General features: G+C 36.4%; 1 long non-coding RNA gene across 1 annotated transcript; it reads left to right on the top strand.

The window, feature by feature from the left end:
* The first annotated feature begins 11,904 nt into the window (after window positions 1–11,904).
* Window positions 11,905–14,198, top strand: LOC108542230 (uncharacterized). The gene is made up of 2 exons (XR_001889195.1): window positions 11,905–12,513; window positions 13,992–14,198. It is a non-coding gene; the product is annotated as an uncharacterized LOC108542230 (long non-coding RNA).
* Window positions 14,199–14,648: the final 450 nt, after the last annotated feature.

Raw genomic sequence — 14,648 nt, forward strand, 5'->3', positions numbered from 1 at the left:
CATTTAGCATGCATTCAATAGCTAATAAGCCTAGAATGAACTTATGTTAGGTTTTTGTTTCATATTTTTGCCCAAGTTTTCTCTTTATTTACTGCAGATGAGCATATTTCTATAAGTCATCTCAAGTAATTTTAACAAGGTGGAGGTCTTAATAAATTTAAGTTTTTGCTATATTTAATTCTCACAACAAAACTTCTTAACTAGTCTTTTAGGTATATTAAAATACGTGTTAAGTAATATTTCAAAACCATTTTCCTGCTTTGAAATAGCTGTGGGAGTGAAATGCTCTAAAACCCAAATAAATTATCTGCAGTAACATGACCCCACCGAAAAAAAAATCTGTCTACATGTAACTAACAAGACAGCAAAAGCCAAAATTTGACCCAACGCTTCTCAATAATTGATCTAAATGTGCCGTGCATCTGAATGGATTTCACCACAGCAAGATCAGAGTGAGGTGAATTGACCACAGTGAACCACGTTGGAGAACATGTCCTGGCTGCAGCTGCCCCTTCCATGAGTGTCAACACCACCTCAAAAGGAAGGGGAAAGCCAGCCTAAGATGGGCTTAGCCACCATCACTGTCATCTCACTTTTCTTTACAATCAGCAGAAGCCCTATGGGCCCGCAAGTGTTTTAACTAAAAGGAAATGTTTTTGTCTTGTGGTCATGCCATCCACTGAGGACAAATAGAGGCTATCCATTTTTAATCTTTTCTTCTATAATCAACAGGTCTTTAAAAGAGATAACATGCAATTAATTTTCTTTTTTCTTTCTTCTTTAAAAACATTAAACATTTTGGTGGTTTAAACGATTTAGTCAATTCCAGGACATGGATAGTTAGGGTGTCAGCAATGCCCCCAACCTAATGTCATTAAGTGCGCAACAATGACTTTAAAATAAGTAGCTTTTTGGAAGTTATGTCTTTGAAGTTTCATTAATTAGTCATATCATTGGGAATGTATGGCTAAAGTAAATTACAGTGTTTAAAATATCTACTCTTTCAATGTGAAAAATGAAAGGATCCTGCTACCTTGTCTTTATACTAATGAAGATATTATTAATTGGTTTAGCAAAAACATAGATCTAACCATAATGTGCAACAGTTATTAAAGATAATTAACTACAGATCATTGGTTTGAAACATCTAGTCCAAAATGATTTCTGAAGGGCACATTATTCTACGAGATAAAATAATTAAATTTCTAACTGCTGCATGAGACAACTGTGGCATATCTAGCGTTTTAATTTCTTTTGTTCTATTCTCAGGGTACTCTTACTGTTTTAGGTTTTGAAAAAGCTACCCATGTTTCACAGCGAGCACCCTGTTCAGCATGTTTTACCAAAATCTTTCATGTCTATGGAAAAATTATGATTGAAAGAAAAGGATTACAATGACACTAGACCTAATAAAAGCCCACATAAATTCAGCTTCTTTTACTGGAGAGAGGAGTATGGTAAATCAAACAAATAGAAAATGAAACAAGTTACTTTAATGAAATACCTTTCAAACATATCCCTCACAGAATCTTTTTTTTTTTTTTTAAATGGAAAGCCTCACATTCACAAAATAAATATGGGAAAATATAGCTATGGACAAATACCAGGTACTCATGGATTAACGAATAATGTAATTATGTGCATATACATAAAATAAAATTAAACAATTACTGTAAAACAATTGAGGCAATAGAACAGAAAGCTGTTTATTAAAAGCTGTAAGATTAGGGACAAAAAGTTCTGGCTATATAGCTAAAAACAGTTTTGCTTAGTCTTTACTATTTGAAGATCAGTTAAATTAAAGGAAAACAAAATTAAGACTCAGATGTCAGTAATAGTAGTTTCAGGAATTCTAAACAAAATAGGACCATAACATTGGAAGAGTGTTATGATGTTCATTGGTGATCACATTTAGAATGTGTCCTGATGTCTATATTAACATCAATGTCAGATGTCCAAATTAAAAAATATATATTTTCTGACCAGGAACTTGCTTTGTATAAAAGCCAACAGTGAAAAATAATAGTGATGTACTCTTCTTTAAGAAGCAATTCAAATTTATATTAAGTCTAACTTTGTGGGAGGCCTGGAAAATGCCCCAGCTCAAGGTTTATGTATAAATTATTATTTTTAGAAATATTATTAATATCTTGCTTTAATCCAGTTAGTGTGTACTTGGCAAGATAGGATTAAAAGCCATAAAATAAGGGCATTTCTCTCTAGGACTGAAGTTGAGAGACACGACTGAATGAGAAAATTTTGAGCTGCTAAGATTATACTGATGCTGATTTCATGTACTTGGAAAGAACAAAACCAAAATGTTTAATGCATGCCTTTTTTGGCCTAACACACAATAAAACATAGAAATCCCTGAAAAATGTAATGCATGGAGGGAAAATACGGTTTGAAGCGAAAAGTGAGTAAAGTCATTACAACCTTCTTCATATAGATCAATGTTTTTGAACATGTGTACGATGAAATGCTAGTCTCTTAAAAACAAACAAAAGTTCTACGGTCAAAGGCTTAGGAATACAACATACTGTATCTTCCTTTTATAGATTCACAGAGCATATAAGCAAAATTAAAGACTCTGAAAAGTCCTGCAGCCACAATATCCACTTAACTTAGCTCTCAGACTTTTGTTTTCCTCAACACTGATTCACAGGAAATTACTATTCCTTATAACACTTGGGAGGGGGACCGCTCCTCTAAGGTACTTTGTGAAGGTATGGTTGGTTTGATTTCAGGACCCTCAGAGTCCCTTCTATATTCCTTCGATGACATCACGTTCCCTCATCTTCAGCCACCTATTACTTTCTTCCTTCGGAAACCACTTTTAAAACTTTGATACATACTTGGAACTTAGTATTTAAGTTGTCTTGTTATCTTTGCTAGGCGTATTTGCTTTTAAATGGTTTGTTCTAAATGTAGAATAAAGACCAACAAAATAATATCTGGTATTATGGAGCTTGGGGTGGGTGACAATGAGAATTGTTTTTAGTCTCACTGATAGTATAACACAAATAACTGCTCCTTTTTTTTAATTTTTATTTATTTTTTATTTTTTTTGAGACGGAGTCTCACTCTGTCGCCCGGGCTGGAGTGCAGTGGCCGGATCTCAGCTCACTGCAAGCTCCGCCTCCCGGGTTTACGCCATTCTCCTGCCTCAGCCTCCGGAGTAGCTGGGACTACAGGCGCCCGCCACCTCGCCCAGCTCGTTTTTTTGTATTTTTTAGTAGAGACGGAGGTTTCACTCTTAGCCAGGATGGTCTCGATCTCCTGACCTCGTGATCCGCCCGTCTTGGCCTCCCAAAGTGCTGGGATTACAGGCTTGAGCCACCGCGCCCGGCCAACTGCTCCTTTCAAAAGTGAGGAGGCAGTGGGTGGAAGTGAACAATGGGCTTGCCCAAGGGTGCGCAGCCAGTGATGCAAAGCTGAGGCTTGACCCTGTGTCCTTATTTCAGCAAATTCAGGGCTTTTCTGTTAATCTGGATTCTCTTATGCTTTTGCACATATGTCCAGGGGAAAGCACACCAAATGTAACCAGAAGTCCTAAAATGGTAGCCTCCAAGGTGCATTAGCATACAGACATATTTATTTGTCTGTTCAGAGGTTAATTTTAAAAATATAGAGAATTAGTTGCCAACAGTTCAACATATTCAGGAGGTCCCATATAATAATGTAGATTCTGTCTTCTCCCCCAAAAAGCAAAGAAACTTTGTAACATCAGGCCCAGTGGCTGGGGCAATGATGATTATGGCCACCCAATTTAGAAAGGGCATTCTGGTGGTAATCCATTGGGCCATAGTCTCTACCACTCTTTAATGCCCCTTGACATGAACGAAGCAAGAGTCACTTATTGCCTTACTCACATTGTTGATTAATTGTTTGGGTTTGAGGTCTTCTTATATTTTCAATTCCTGGTATCAACAACCTATACATCCCACCTTACTGTGATGGCTCTTTCTTCTCTGAAAATCTTCGTCATTTCCTAATAGGGGAAGTACTTCAAGTTGATCACCAGAATGTTGCCTTTAGATAAGTAATTGGAAGCTGACTGCACTCAACATTCCAGGATAAATCAACCACCACCACCCACCCCGACTCCCGACTGCTTTGGGTCACCCTGATTAGAATCTTTGGCTTTTCCAATTCCAGCCACGCTAGCCTGCTGTCTATTGCCCCCTGGCATTGTGGCAGAATTTTGCAGCTTGTGCTGCATGGGACCCAAAAGGCAACTGTATGTGGAACCAGTGCTCCAATCATGATTTGGTGAGAAGACTGCCTTTCCCTTCATCTTTGGACATTATGAATCTTTTCATGGGAAAGACATCCCAATCTCCCAAATGAATGAAACCATAGCTCAAGAGTTCATGGCATTTAACAAATGCTGATATTTTCTTCCCTGCTTGATTTCAGTCTTTACAACCTCAGGAATGTGTGATATATGTTTTCAGTGAAAATAGTAGAACTTTCCTTGGACTACATAATCATGTTTGATGGTGCACCATCAAGAAATGGGTTTTGGTGAGGAAAGCAGCTTGCTTCTAGGCCATTCCCCAAAATCAGAAAACTGAATGGTCAACATATGTGTTATTAATAGGCCTATAAAATCAGCCTGAACTCTAAAAACCCGAGCCATGGTTTTTCCAGCGTCCTCCTTTGAGTGTCGGTCATTCAAGGTGCCTGTCCTCCTCTGTTGCTATGAGAGTGAGCTGAGGGGAGGTTATGGATGTGCTGTAATCAGATGGAGAGGTGGAGCCATCTGCTCTAACTTCCCAAGTTAATGTTGGCTCAATAGCTGCAGTTTTGGTTTGGGTCTTTTAGCAGTTCATTTAACCAAGGAGGAGGGAGTGGATTCAGAATAGAAGGTCCTTGGTATAGGAGAATTTTCTTTATAGGTTTTTCGATTCCTCTTTTCTAACTGTCCTCTTCTAATTCCTTTTCTATTCTCAAACTCATTCTTTTTTTGTAAATCCCCCTTTTTCTTTTTTCTTTTCTTTCTTTCTTGACAAGGAATTGCAACTCCTGCATAGATAGTTACTGAGTCAGTTCTTCCCAGCACTAACTCCAAGATACTTACCACCAACTATTGCTTACTCATGATATTTAAAATGCTAGTATGTAGTGTCTTCTGGGATTTCTTATTGCATTTCAATTGCATCCAGTGACACTGATTCTTACCAAAGTGTCAATTACAAGTATGTCCTATTAACATAAGTTTTCTAGAGGTTTTTAAAAAAGGCTGTTGAGCATTATTTGACAACTTTCTTTAATGGGTTGCATTCTGGATGAGAAAAGGTTAGGTGGAATCTTCCATTTTTCAGTCCTCAAAATTTGTCTTTCCCTTGGAATTCATTCTCTATTCTTTCTCTCTCTCCTTCCCTGTTTCTCTCTGTCTCTCCCTCCCTCTCTCTTTAAAACTATATTCTCTTTCCCCACGTAAAACCGCTTCACCTCCAGGAAAACGATGGCTGTATTTAAATGAGATCACATGACTCTAACCTGCTCTAAATATTGCCTTATTTTTCAGCCATGCATCTGGATCCCTACACAAATATATATGTATATAACTTTATCCCGGTTTAGTGACATAACTGTATGTTAATTGATCTCTCTGCTTCCCTTAATAAATTTATTTTATTTAAACGGCTGTTTTCACCAAAAATTTAAGTAAGCAGCAAGGGCAACAGACAAAGAAAGAGGCTTGAAATTTGAAAATGCGTGTTTAGATGGAAAATAAAGCTTGCTTACCAGATATCTATTCTTTGTTATTAATTTACTGTAGAAAAATATAAGAAAAGTCAATGCTGGAAAAGAAAGTATAGTAAGAACTTCCAAGAGGAAGTGCATATTGTCAAAAGAAAAAAAAAATGAGTCTTGATCTGAAAAAAAAAGTCCAGTATGACACAAGCCACTATTTTCTCCCTGCCGATCTTCAGCTTTTCCCCACTTAGCTAAAACACAGCCTCAAAGTCCTGCTAAGCTCCAGCACATGGGATAGGCAAAGGCAACAGAATGACATGAACTGGGGGGATGGACTCTCTATGGCATTCTTGTGTTCCTTCACATCTTGACTCTGAATCATTCAATCATCTGTGGACAAAGGCCAGTGCTAAATTGTCTGCTGTCTATGGTCAACAATTATTTTCTAGTAGATCTATTTATTTCATTTCAGATGAAAAGTGTGTGCTGCCCCACACATGATCAAAGATAAGAATTCTGATACTTTGACTGTGTGAAGACTTACAATACTAGGAATATTAGAAACAGGAGACTCAAATTTGAATTCTACCTCTGTCAGTTACCAACTGTGTGACTCAGAGGAGTTAGTAGGATTCTCTTGTCCCAGTTTTTTTGTAAAATATTAATAACAAACTACTCACTTTATAAGGTTGACTGTGGGGATTAAGGGAGTTGACGACTGTTAGAGTTGGAAACTTGAAGTTACTCTGAGTAAAGTGGGCTAGGTAGAAGACAGTAAATGGCAACTGGCATGCAGTCTCTGATTTGAAGGGACTGGTGGTGTCTGTGACAAACTTGAGACTTTCTGTCTCTCTAAAGAGGCAGCTGTTCCTATTTGGCTCCAGTGAGTTTTTGCAGTGGAAAAAATGCGGACCTGGTGTTGCCAGGTTTTCCGGGAAGCTGGAAATCCGGAGTTTTATGTGAAACCTCACAATTTTTAGTTTTTGGCAATTAATTCAAATTTAAAGCACTGTGGAAGCCAAACAAAACATATCTGCAGGCCAAATAAGCGGTGGGAAGCACCCGTTGTGACCTCTGATGTATGTGAACATGTTTGTAATAGAACCTGCCTCGGTATAGATATTCCATAAATATTTGCCTCATCTTTTCATTGCATGTGATATCCAACATGAGGAAAGAAAAATAATCAATTTGAGCTTCTTAGAAAATCATCAGATTTCTCACTCTTAAGGATCAGATTTATTACTTAAGTCATATATTAATATGTTTAGTCTTATCCACCGTTATGTTAAAATGCTTAACCTGAGTAAAGCTTATACTTTGGAAAATGTTATTGGGTCCTGTGACCCAATAAACAGGAGTTTTAATTTTTGTTTGAAAACATACGTTGAAAATATAGCGAAGACAATTCTGAATCATCTCAAAGGAAATTTGCATTTATTTTCAATTTTTTTAAAAAATAACTTTTAACTGGCAAATAAAATTGTATGTATTTATTGTATACAACATGCTGTTTTGAAATATTGAGTTGTGGAATGGCTAAATTAAGCATATGTATTACCTCACATACTTATCATTTTCCTTTTGTGGAGAAAACATTCAAAATCCACTCTCTTAGTAATTTTCAAGTATACAATACATTTTTATTAACTATAATCATCATGATGTACAATAGATGTCTTGGACTTACTCCTCTTGTCTAACTGAAATTTTGTATTTTTGGGCCAACATCTCCCCAAACCTCCCACTCCTCAGACTCTGATAACCACAGGAAAATTCACATTTCTGATGTTGGCCTGAGTTCTTTTGGATTCCAGTAAGTGAGCAACTCTAGCCTGGATTTTCCTTTTTGTCCTCAGAGGAGCAAGACCTGGTTTTAACGGCTACATCTTCATATTGCTCACTCCTTAAGTAGTTTAACTAACTTTTTAACTGTTACATGCCAACAAAACAGGTTGCTTAATTGGTTTGACCTTTCACAGTATTTTTTAATTTTTCAATCTTAGTTTCATAGTTCCATCTGGCCCTTTAAAACGACATCTGGTTAACTGTACTTAACCAGCTGATCACTGTACAGTTATTTTTAAATGTAATGTATGCTTAAACAGATGTTATTTTTATAGATGTGGATCTAAACTGCACTTGTGTACGTGCTATGTCTGCATAAACTCTTTCTGCAATTCAAATGTTGACACCCAAAATTACAAGCCGGAATGCTTATGAACTCCACTATTATGGTACTGCACTTTTGTGCTGCTTGTTAGGTAAACATCAATTCAGTTCTTTTTTTCTTTCTTCATTGCATATAAATAAAACATTAGCATTTAGTTTATAAAGTGATGAACATTTTGCTGTGTTGGATTTAGCGTTATAAATACAACTGCTGTCAGCAAGAAAAAAGGATTTATTGAATAAATAATAGGAAAGCTAAGGGAAAATGAAAATATATATATTATGCAAAACATGGTGTCTGTCAACAGGTCACAAAGAGACTTCAGTGCTCTTGGTGTGGCTGTTGGAGATAATTCCATCTCTGGAGTGCTGGCCCTGAAGCATTCTGGACCTCCATCTCATGGTTAGTGTCTTAGATTTAATCTAGGAAGCACACTATAGAGAATAAATTTATTTTATAGATCTCTGAATGCTTAATTGTCCAGGGCATAATTAACAGTTAGATCAATTACACTGTCTTTTTACATGAAAAACATCAAGAATACATGATAACAAGGAAACCTATATGGTCATTCAATCCTACAGTTTGATTTTAAAGTGTTTTCCTATCAGGAAAAGAAAAGAGAAGAAAATGACAAGCAATTTCTACATAGACTGAAAGGTTTTGCAGTGATGAATGGATCATAGCATCAAGTGTACCTTGTGTCAGAGAGAACACACTCTCACCAACTGAGAGATCTCCAAAGAACATTACAATGGGAAGCGCGCCCACGACAGGAGGTTGAATCTTCATTGAGACAAAGAAAGTGGCCACAGTTGAAAATATTTTACCGAGAACTTTAAAAGTATTCTCAAGGTTAAAAATTGCTGTTATACATAATACCTCAGTAATTGATAGACATTTTCTCTCTCCAGAGTCCATTTTCTGTGAAAAACACCACATAACATCTGTTCATAAACAGTCCTTCTGTGAAAACACTGACACAGGTCTTGAGCTTCCACAGGCTCAATTCCCCTGCCATGTGCAGATGGCATGATGTATTTATACAGCTGAAGCCTGTGTAACATAAGCCCGGCCATATCTCCAGGTAAGACTTCAGGCAAACATGTGCTGCTGTTCTCTAGCCTTACCCCAAGTTGTTCAAGGAGCTCCTTCTGACACAAAGACAAATTGTTTCCCACGAATGTGTGGGATTCGTCAGAAAAATCACCTTTGGCAATCAACATATAACTCTACAGAGATAAGGACATTTCTAGTCTTTTAAAAGATTCCACAGAACACATTAATGAAAAACTAATTAGGGTTACAGAGGTATTTGGGAAACTAAATATGACTGTGATCATTCAGTTGCCTTTTTTTCCCCCTCTATGCTTAATGTGTGATGTTTAACTGGAATTAATTATTGCAACTGAAAGCAAAAAGTTTGGGGTTAAGGGTTTAAATAATTAATGTTCGGTTTTTCAGTAACTACCATGAGAGGAAGAATGTCCTTATAATGCAAGAAATTATTTCCTACATAACTTCCTTTAGTTTCTCCTGTTACACATGAAATGAAATGGAAAGCTCTGCAAGTATAGAACTTCTTAACTGAGCATTTGTAGAGAAACACTTAAGAGACTCTCAAACCCTGGTGAGCTTTCTTTCTTTTCAAATCTGGTTAATCACCAAGATGTTGGTCCTTTGGCAGTCTCTAAAATTGTTCTTTCTTAGAAAGAAGACAGATTCCAAGGGCAAACATAGCCTGTTTCTCATGAGCTGGAGAAACAGTGACTTCAAGTAAATGCAGGATGCTGGAGCTTCCGAAGGGTTTAGGGGCCCTGAGGAACACCCAAATAAACAGACCATGGAAACTATATATATGCATATCTTGGGTTTATTTGTACCTGTCTTTGATTACACAGCTGAAATGCATATGAAAGTCACCATCAGAGAAACGTATCTATGATACCCTCATGTAATATAAACTATTTGTATTTTATTCTTCATGAACACCACAGGCAAGTTCGTGTATTTGACCAGCTGGGGTCAAAAATACTATCCAGCGCTTGGAGGTTTTTTTGTTTTGTTTTGTTTTACTTTCCCCCTGCCTCACCACTACCTTCAATCTCTATTGAAACACATGAGCTTTCTGATTTGTGCATTTCAAATGTGTTTTTACAGCATTGATGAACTCTCAACTTACTGAATATCCTTCATAGTGGCTTATCAGTTCAGGCTACAAAATAATCTTTGGTAAAGATTTGCAAGGGGAAAAAATTAGTCATTCGGGAGTAGGATGAACTAAGGACTCTGGAAAAATTCTTCTAGGGAGACAGTTTTGGGAATCTGTGTCTATATCATGGGCAAAACACAGCTCCGTTTGCCCTTTCCTGGTTATCCCTCACTCACACAATAAACCTCATTTGAAACACGGGAAAAATAAAATAAAAATAAAGTTATGCCTTCAAATCACATGTCAAGACTTCTCTTCACTAAATATTGGACTGTATTGTTATTTGGATGAAGCCATGCAGTTAGGAATAATAAAAGAGGTCAAATTGAAATCATATTTTTCATTTGACATACACTTAACATGTTATGGTAGCCACAACCTTCCTGGTTTTGGTTAATCATTTCTTTTTATTGATACTTTAGTTTATTGTTTTCTGGAAAACTGAACGTTGAAGGAAATGCATTCAGTTTTACCTGATATATAAGCACATAATAATGATGGCAGCCTAAATTTGTTGGAAACACTTTTATTATACTCCACATTATCACAGTATATTAGGTTCATTGTGCCATATATAATGCTGAAAAAAATGGAAATACTATAAATACCCAATAATACAGGATTGATTATTGGTAGGAGAAAATTATGTCATTACGTTAAGTGAAAAAAAAATAACAAATTACGTATATACTACACATTCTCAACTAAATGTATGACATAGACAAGTATAGAAAAAAGACCTGAAAAAATATGCCAATAACCATAGTTCTTGGTGACAGGCTTATGGATTGAATTATGATTTCATCTTTTTATTTGTATATGATTTCCAAATGTTTTACTTTGAATATACATTAATAATCAGAAAAGATATTATAAAAAGCATACAAGGTACTTTCTCCTAAGAAAAGCATTTGTTAATCTATTAATAGTTTTGGTGACTTTGAGCAAGAATATAAGTTGATATGAAGTATACTGAGTTATCTTTTTGACAAGCTTTTATGAAATTTAGAAAGAGATAGTTCAGGAAAGTCTTCCTCCCCCATAAGATACCTTTGGAGACACTGATAATTTGTTGCCTAGATACTTAAATTATGTCCTAGATGATCTCCCTGACTTTATTAACCTCTGCCTCCCTCCCTCCTTTCCTTCTTTCCTTTCTTCCTTAATAAATATTTATTGATTTATATCTCTTTTCCAGGTGTTCAGAATGGGAATTGCGATAGACATCCTGGTGGAATTTGTAGCCTAGGAAGACAGACAGTCAGTGAACAAGCAAGGAAATGTGCAGTGAACATGCAAATAATATCGCAACTGTGAGGGTGCACCTGAGGAACGGTGAACCATGGAAAGCAGGGGCAAGCAGCCCTGCCATTTGTAGAGTGAGAGAGAAGTCTCTCTCACTCTACAAATGGCATCACTCATTTGGCGATGACATTTGTGATGAGACCTGAAAGCGTAGGAGGAAACTAATGGGTTCCACCCAGTGTGGGAGGATGCTCTAGGGAGTATGCTGGGAGTGTCTCCACGAGACCAACTTGCCATTCCATCCCAAGAGTGCCTCACACACAGGAGACACTTAAATATTTACTGAATTTGCTTGACTTGAAAGATATGTCATTTAAGTCTTAAAAACTGTAGGACCTAGGCTGACTGAGTTAAACTTTATCAGTCAATAGTTCATCTTAGTCCTGCCTCTGAAAACTGCCTGCCTGCCATGAGGTCTATCTTAGAACCAGACAGACCAACACGCTGGTCCTAAATGTTGAAGGCTTTCCTCTAGAGATGTAGAGACTTGGGATAGTTTAAAATGCATTCTCCATTTAAATGGAACGAAAGCGTATCTCTTTATTGTGCCTTGATGTCAAGTCAGCGATAAATATGGATATCAGACTATGCAAAATTATTCCTGCATTCCTGTCACTATGTCCCAATCAAACTTCTAAACACTTTAACTCGATATTCAATGATCAGTTAGGATTGTCCACATACGTGGCTAGCTGCTTATAATTCTTCATGTTTTTCCTCAATGAAAATACTTGGCTTAATCTCAAAATCATCAAAAAGACTAGACATAGGTTGGTCCAAACCACTCATTCTTTTGGTAGCAATTACTTTCCACCAAGAGGATGCCCACCCAGCTGGAAGAAAGCTGAAAGAGTGAAAGAATTTTTGCCTTGATTGATGCCAGGAATGACTCTGAGTTATTTTTTCCCCACCGGATTGATCAAATCAAGCCTTTCTGCCATTAAAAATATAAACAGTACTATGTCCCTCAGCGTGATGAGGGCCATGACAGATCTACTATGGATGAGGAACATCAGACACTCTCAAATAACATCAAATTTAAGAACCCAGAAAAAAATATACTGTGTGATCATGAGTGATAGCATCGATTCCAGAGAAGAGAGCCTAGATAAAGAAGGTCAGTGATGATGAATATGTGAAATGATGAACCTTCCACCTCCAATAAAAACAAGATGCTGATCATGAAACTATTATTTCCAGTGTCTGGTATTTAAAAATCTTAAACAAATCACTATTGCCTTCCAGGCACGTATAATTTATCCTACTTGTATCAACAGTAAGTTCCTTTTCAGGTTTTTTTTTCCACGTTAACTTCTTTTTAACATGGTATTATTTTCCTTAAATGGCATTTCTACTGACAACTACATTGAATGCACTGTATAATTAACATGTCTTCAGTTTCTTTTTCTACAGTTCTTTTTAATTACAAAATAATACCCTTCTGAAGAGCGCATCTTTGGTATCTTAACCATCGTTGGGTCAATATAGCAGTATGTGCTCATTATCAATATATTTTAATTATTTCATTCTTTCTAATGCCACATTTTTTGATTTCCATGAATTGCCAGGTAATTACGTTTGCATCAGGATAAATAATTAACGTTCTCTGGAGCAGAACGACCATTATATTCCTTTTTCCTTTTTTTTTAACCCTGGCAACATAATAAATAGACAGGCATTTACCTGGATTAATTAAATGTGGTCTTTTTGGGGGCAAAAGCAACATTTGATGATTCCAGAATTGTTTTTTACCAAGCTCAGAATTTTCCAGAACCAGAGTTTGTGGCCTCCTAACTTCTCTTTAAACAGAGCAACTCTGTTTTCTTTACATTTCTAAATTATCCTCTGTCCTTCTTCATCCCCTAATTCACCACTCTCCCTCGGCCCCCAAAGCAGAGTGTAGGTTGTGAAGACTAAGAGTGCGAAGGCTATTTATATATGTAAAATTATTATATTATTTCCTTATACTATACATGCAAAAAATTACAAAATTATTTTACTATATAAAATTGTTATAGTAGAAAATAAATTCTGCTAAGTAAATTCTACTGTATAAGGCAACAAAAACATGAACAATTTCACAAACATCTGTTAGCAAAACTTGTGCAAGCTCACAAACAAAGTAACAAAGTGAACTAAGGTAAGGTTCAGCAGGTGATACTTGAGAGAAAAGCCAGGAGCTGGGTGAACATAGCAAAGTGTGTTGTGGCAAAGATTTACAATAAGTTTCATTTCTTCATTGTTAATTGGAAAACTGCTTTTTAGCAATTTGCCGATATATCTTCCTTGAAACTACTCTTTCAAGAGGAGAGGAAAAGTCCTACGGCATTAGCTGTGTGACCATTAGACACATTACTTAAGCTCTCTGTGCTGCAGCTTTCTCAGCTGTAAACTAGGGCTGCTAAGGGTGCCCAAGTACACACTTTTATAATGCCAGGTTTGTAATGCCCGTTGTTATTTGAAGAAGGCTTTTAAACTCCTACAGTTCTTCGAGCTTAACATCTCAACATCTCTAATAATTTCTCAAATTATTAACAGAAGCTTCAAAGATTCTAATGGTTTTGGTCATTCTTTCGTCTGTGCTCGATCTTAAAGATCTCTGATGAACTACCGGATGTAGAAGAGAATGCTGTGCTCCAGAAACTCTGAATCGCATAGAACAAGATGAGAAAACTTCCCTTCTACTTTCATCCAACAATACAACTTAAACTGTTTACTTTTAAATTCTCAGTTTCCTGGTTTTATCTTTTTTCTTCCTCCCTTTGTATTATTTAAAAAGTCTAATAAATGTGTTGCTAATTCCTTTCAATGTCCCTCTATCTGCTGATTATTGGCTATGTGCCAATGATACAGCATTGAAGCACCTATTCTGATTCCCGCCTTTACAACAGTGTTACGCTGGATACAGCCAAGCACTTGCTTTTATTTTTGATAAGTCGATATTTCTATATGTAAGGAATAAATATCAAGTAAGTTGGTAAATCTCCTATTATGATAAAAACAGTGGGCAGAACCAGATTTTCCTTGTAGAAATTATTATGTGAGAGGAGACAGAAGAAAAGCTATTTATTATATTTAAAAGATCATCATAGGAAAGAGGGGGAAATTTACTTTATGCGTCTCTGAAATGCTAATCTCAGACTGACTGGTCCAAGTTACAATCATCACAAATATTGTGGAAAAACAAGTGTGAACAAAAGGTTGAATGTTATGACTTATCTGGAACTACTCTGCCTAGAACTTAAATAATAA

Source organism: Rhinopithecus bieti, unplaced genomic scaffold, assembly GCF_001698545.2.
Source record: "Rhinopithecus bieti isolate Rb0 unplaced genomic scaffold, ASM169854v2 scaffold_21542, whole genome shotgun sequence".
Lineage (NCBI taxonomy): Eukaryota > Metazoa > Chordata > Mammalia > Primates > Cercopithecidae > Rhinopithecus > Rhinopithecus bieti.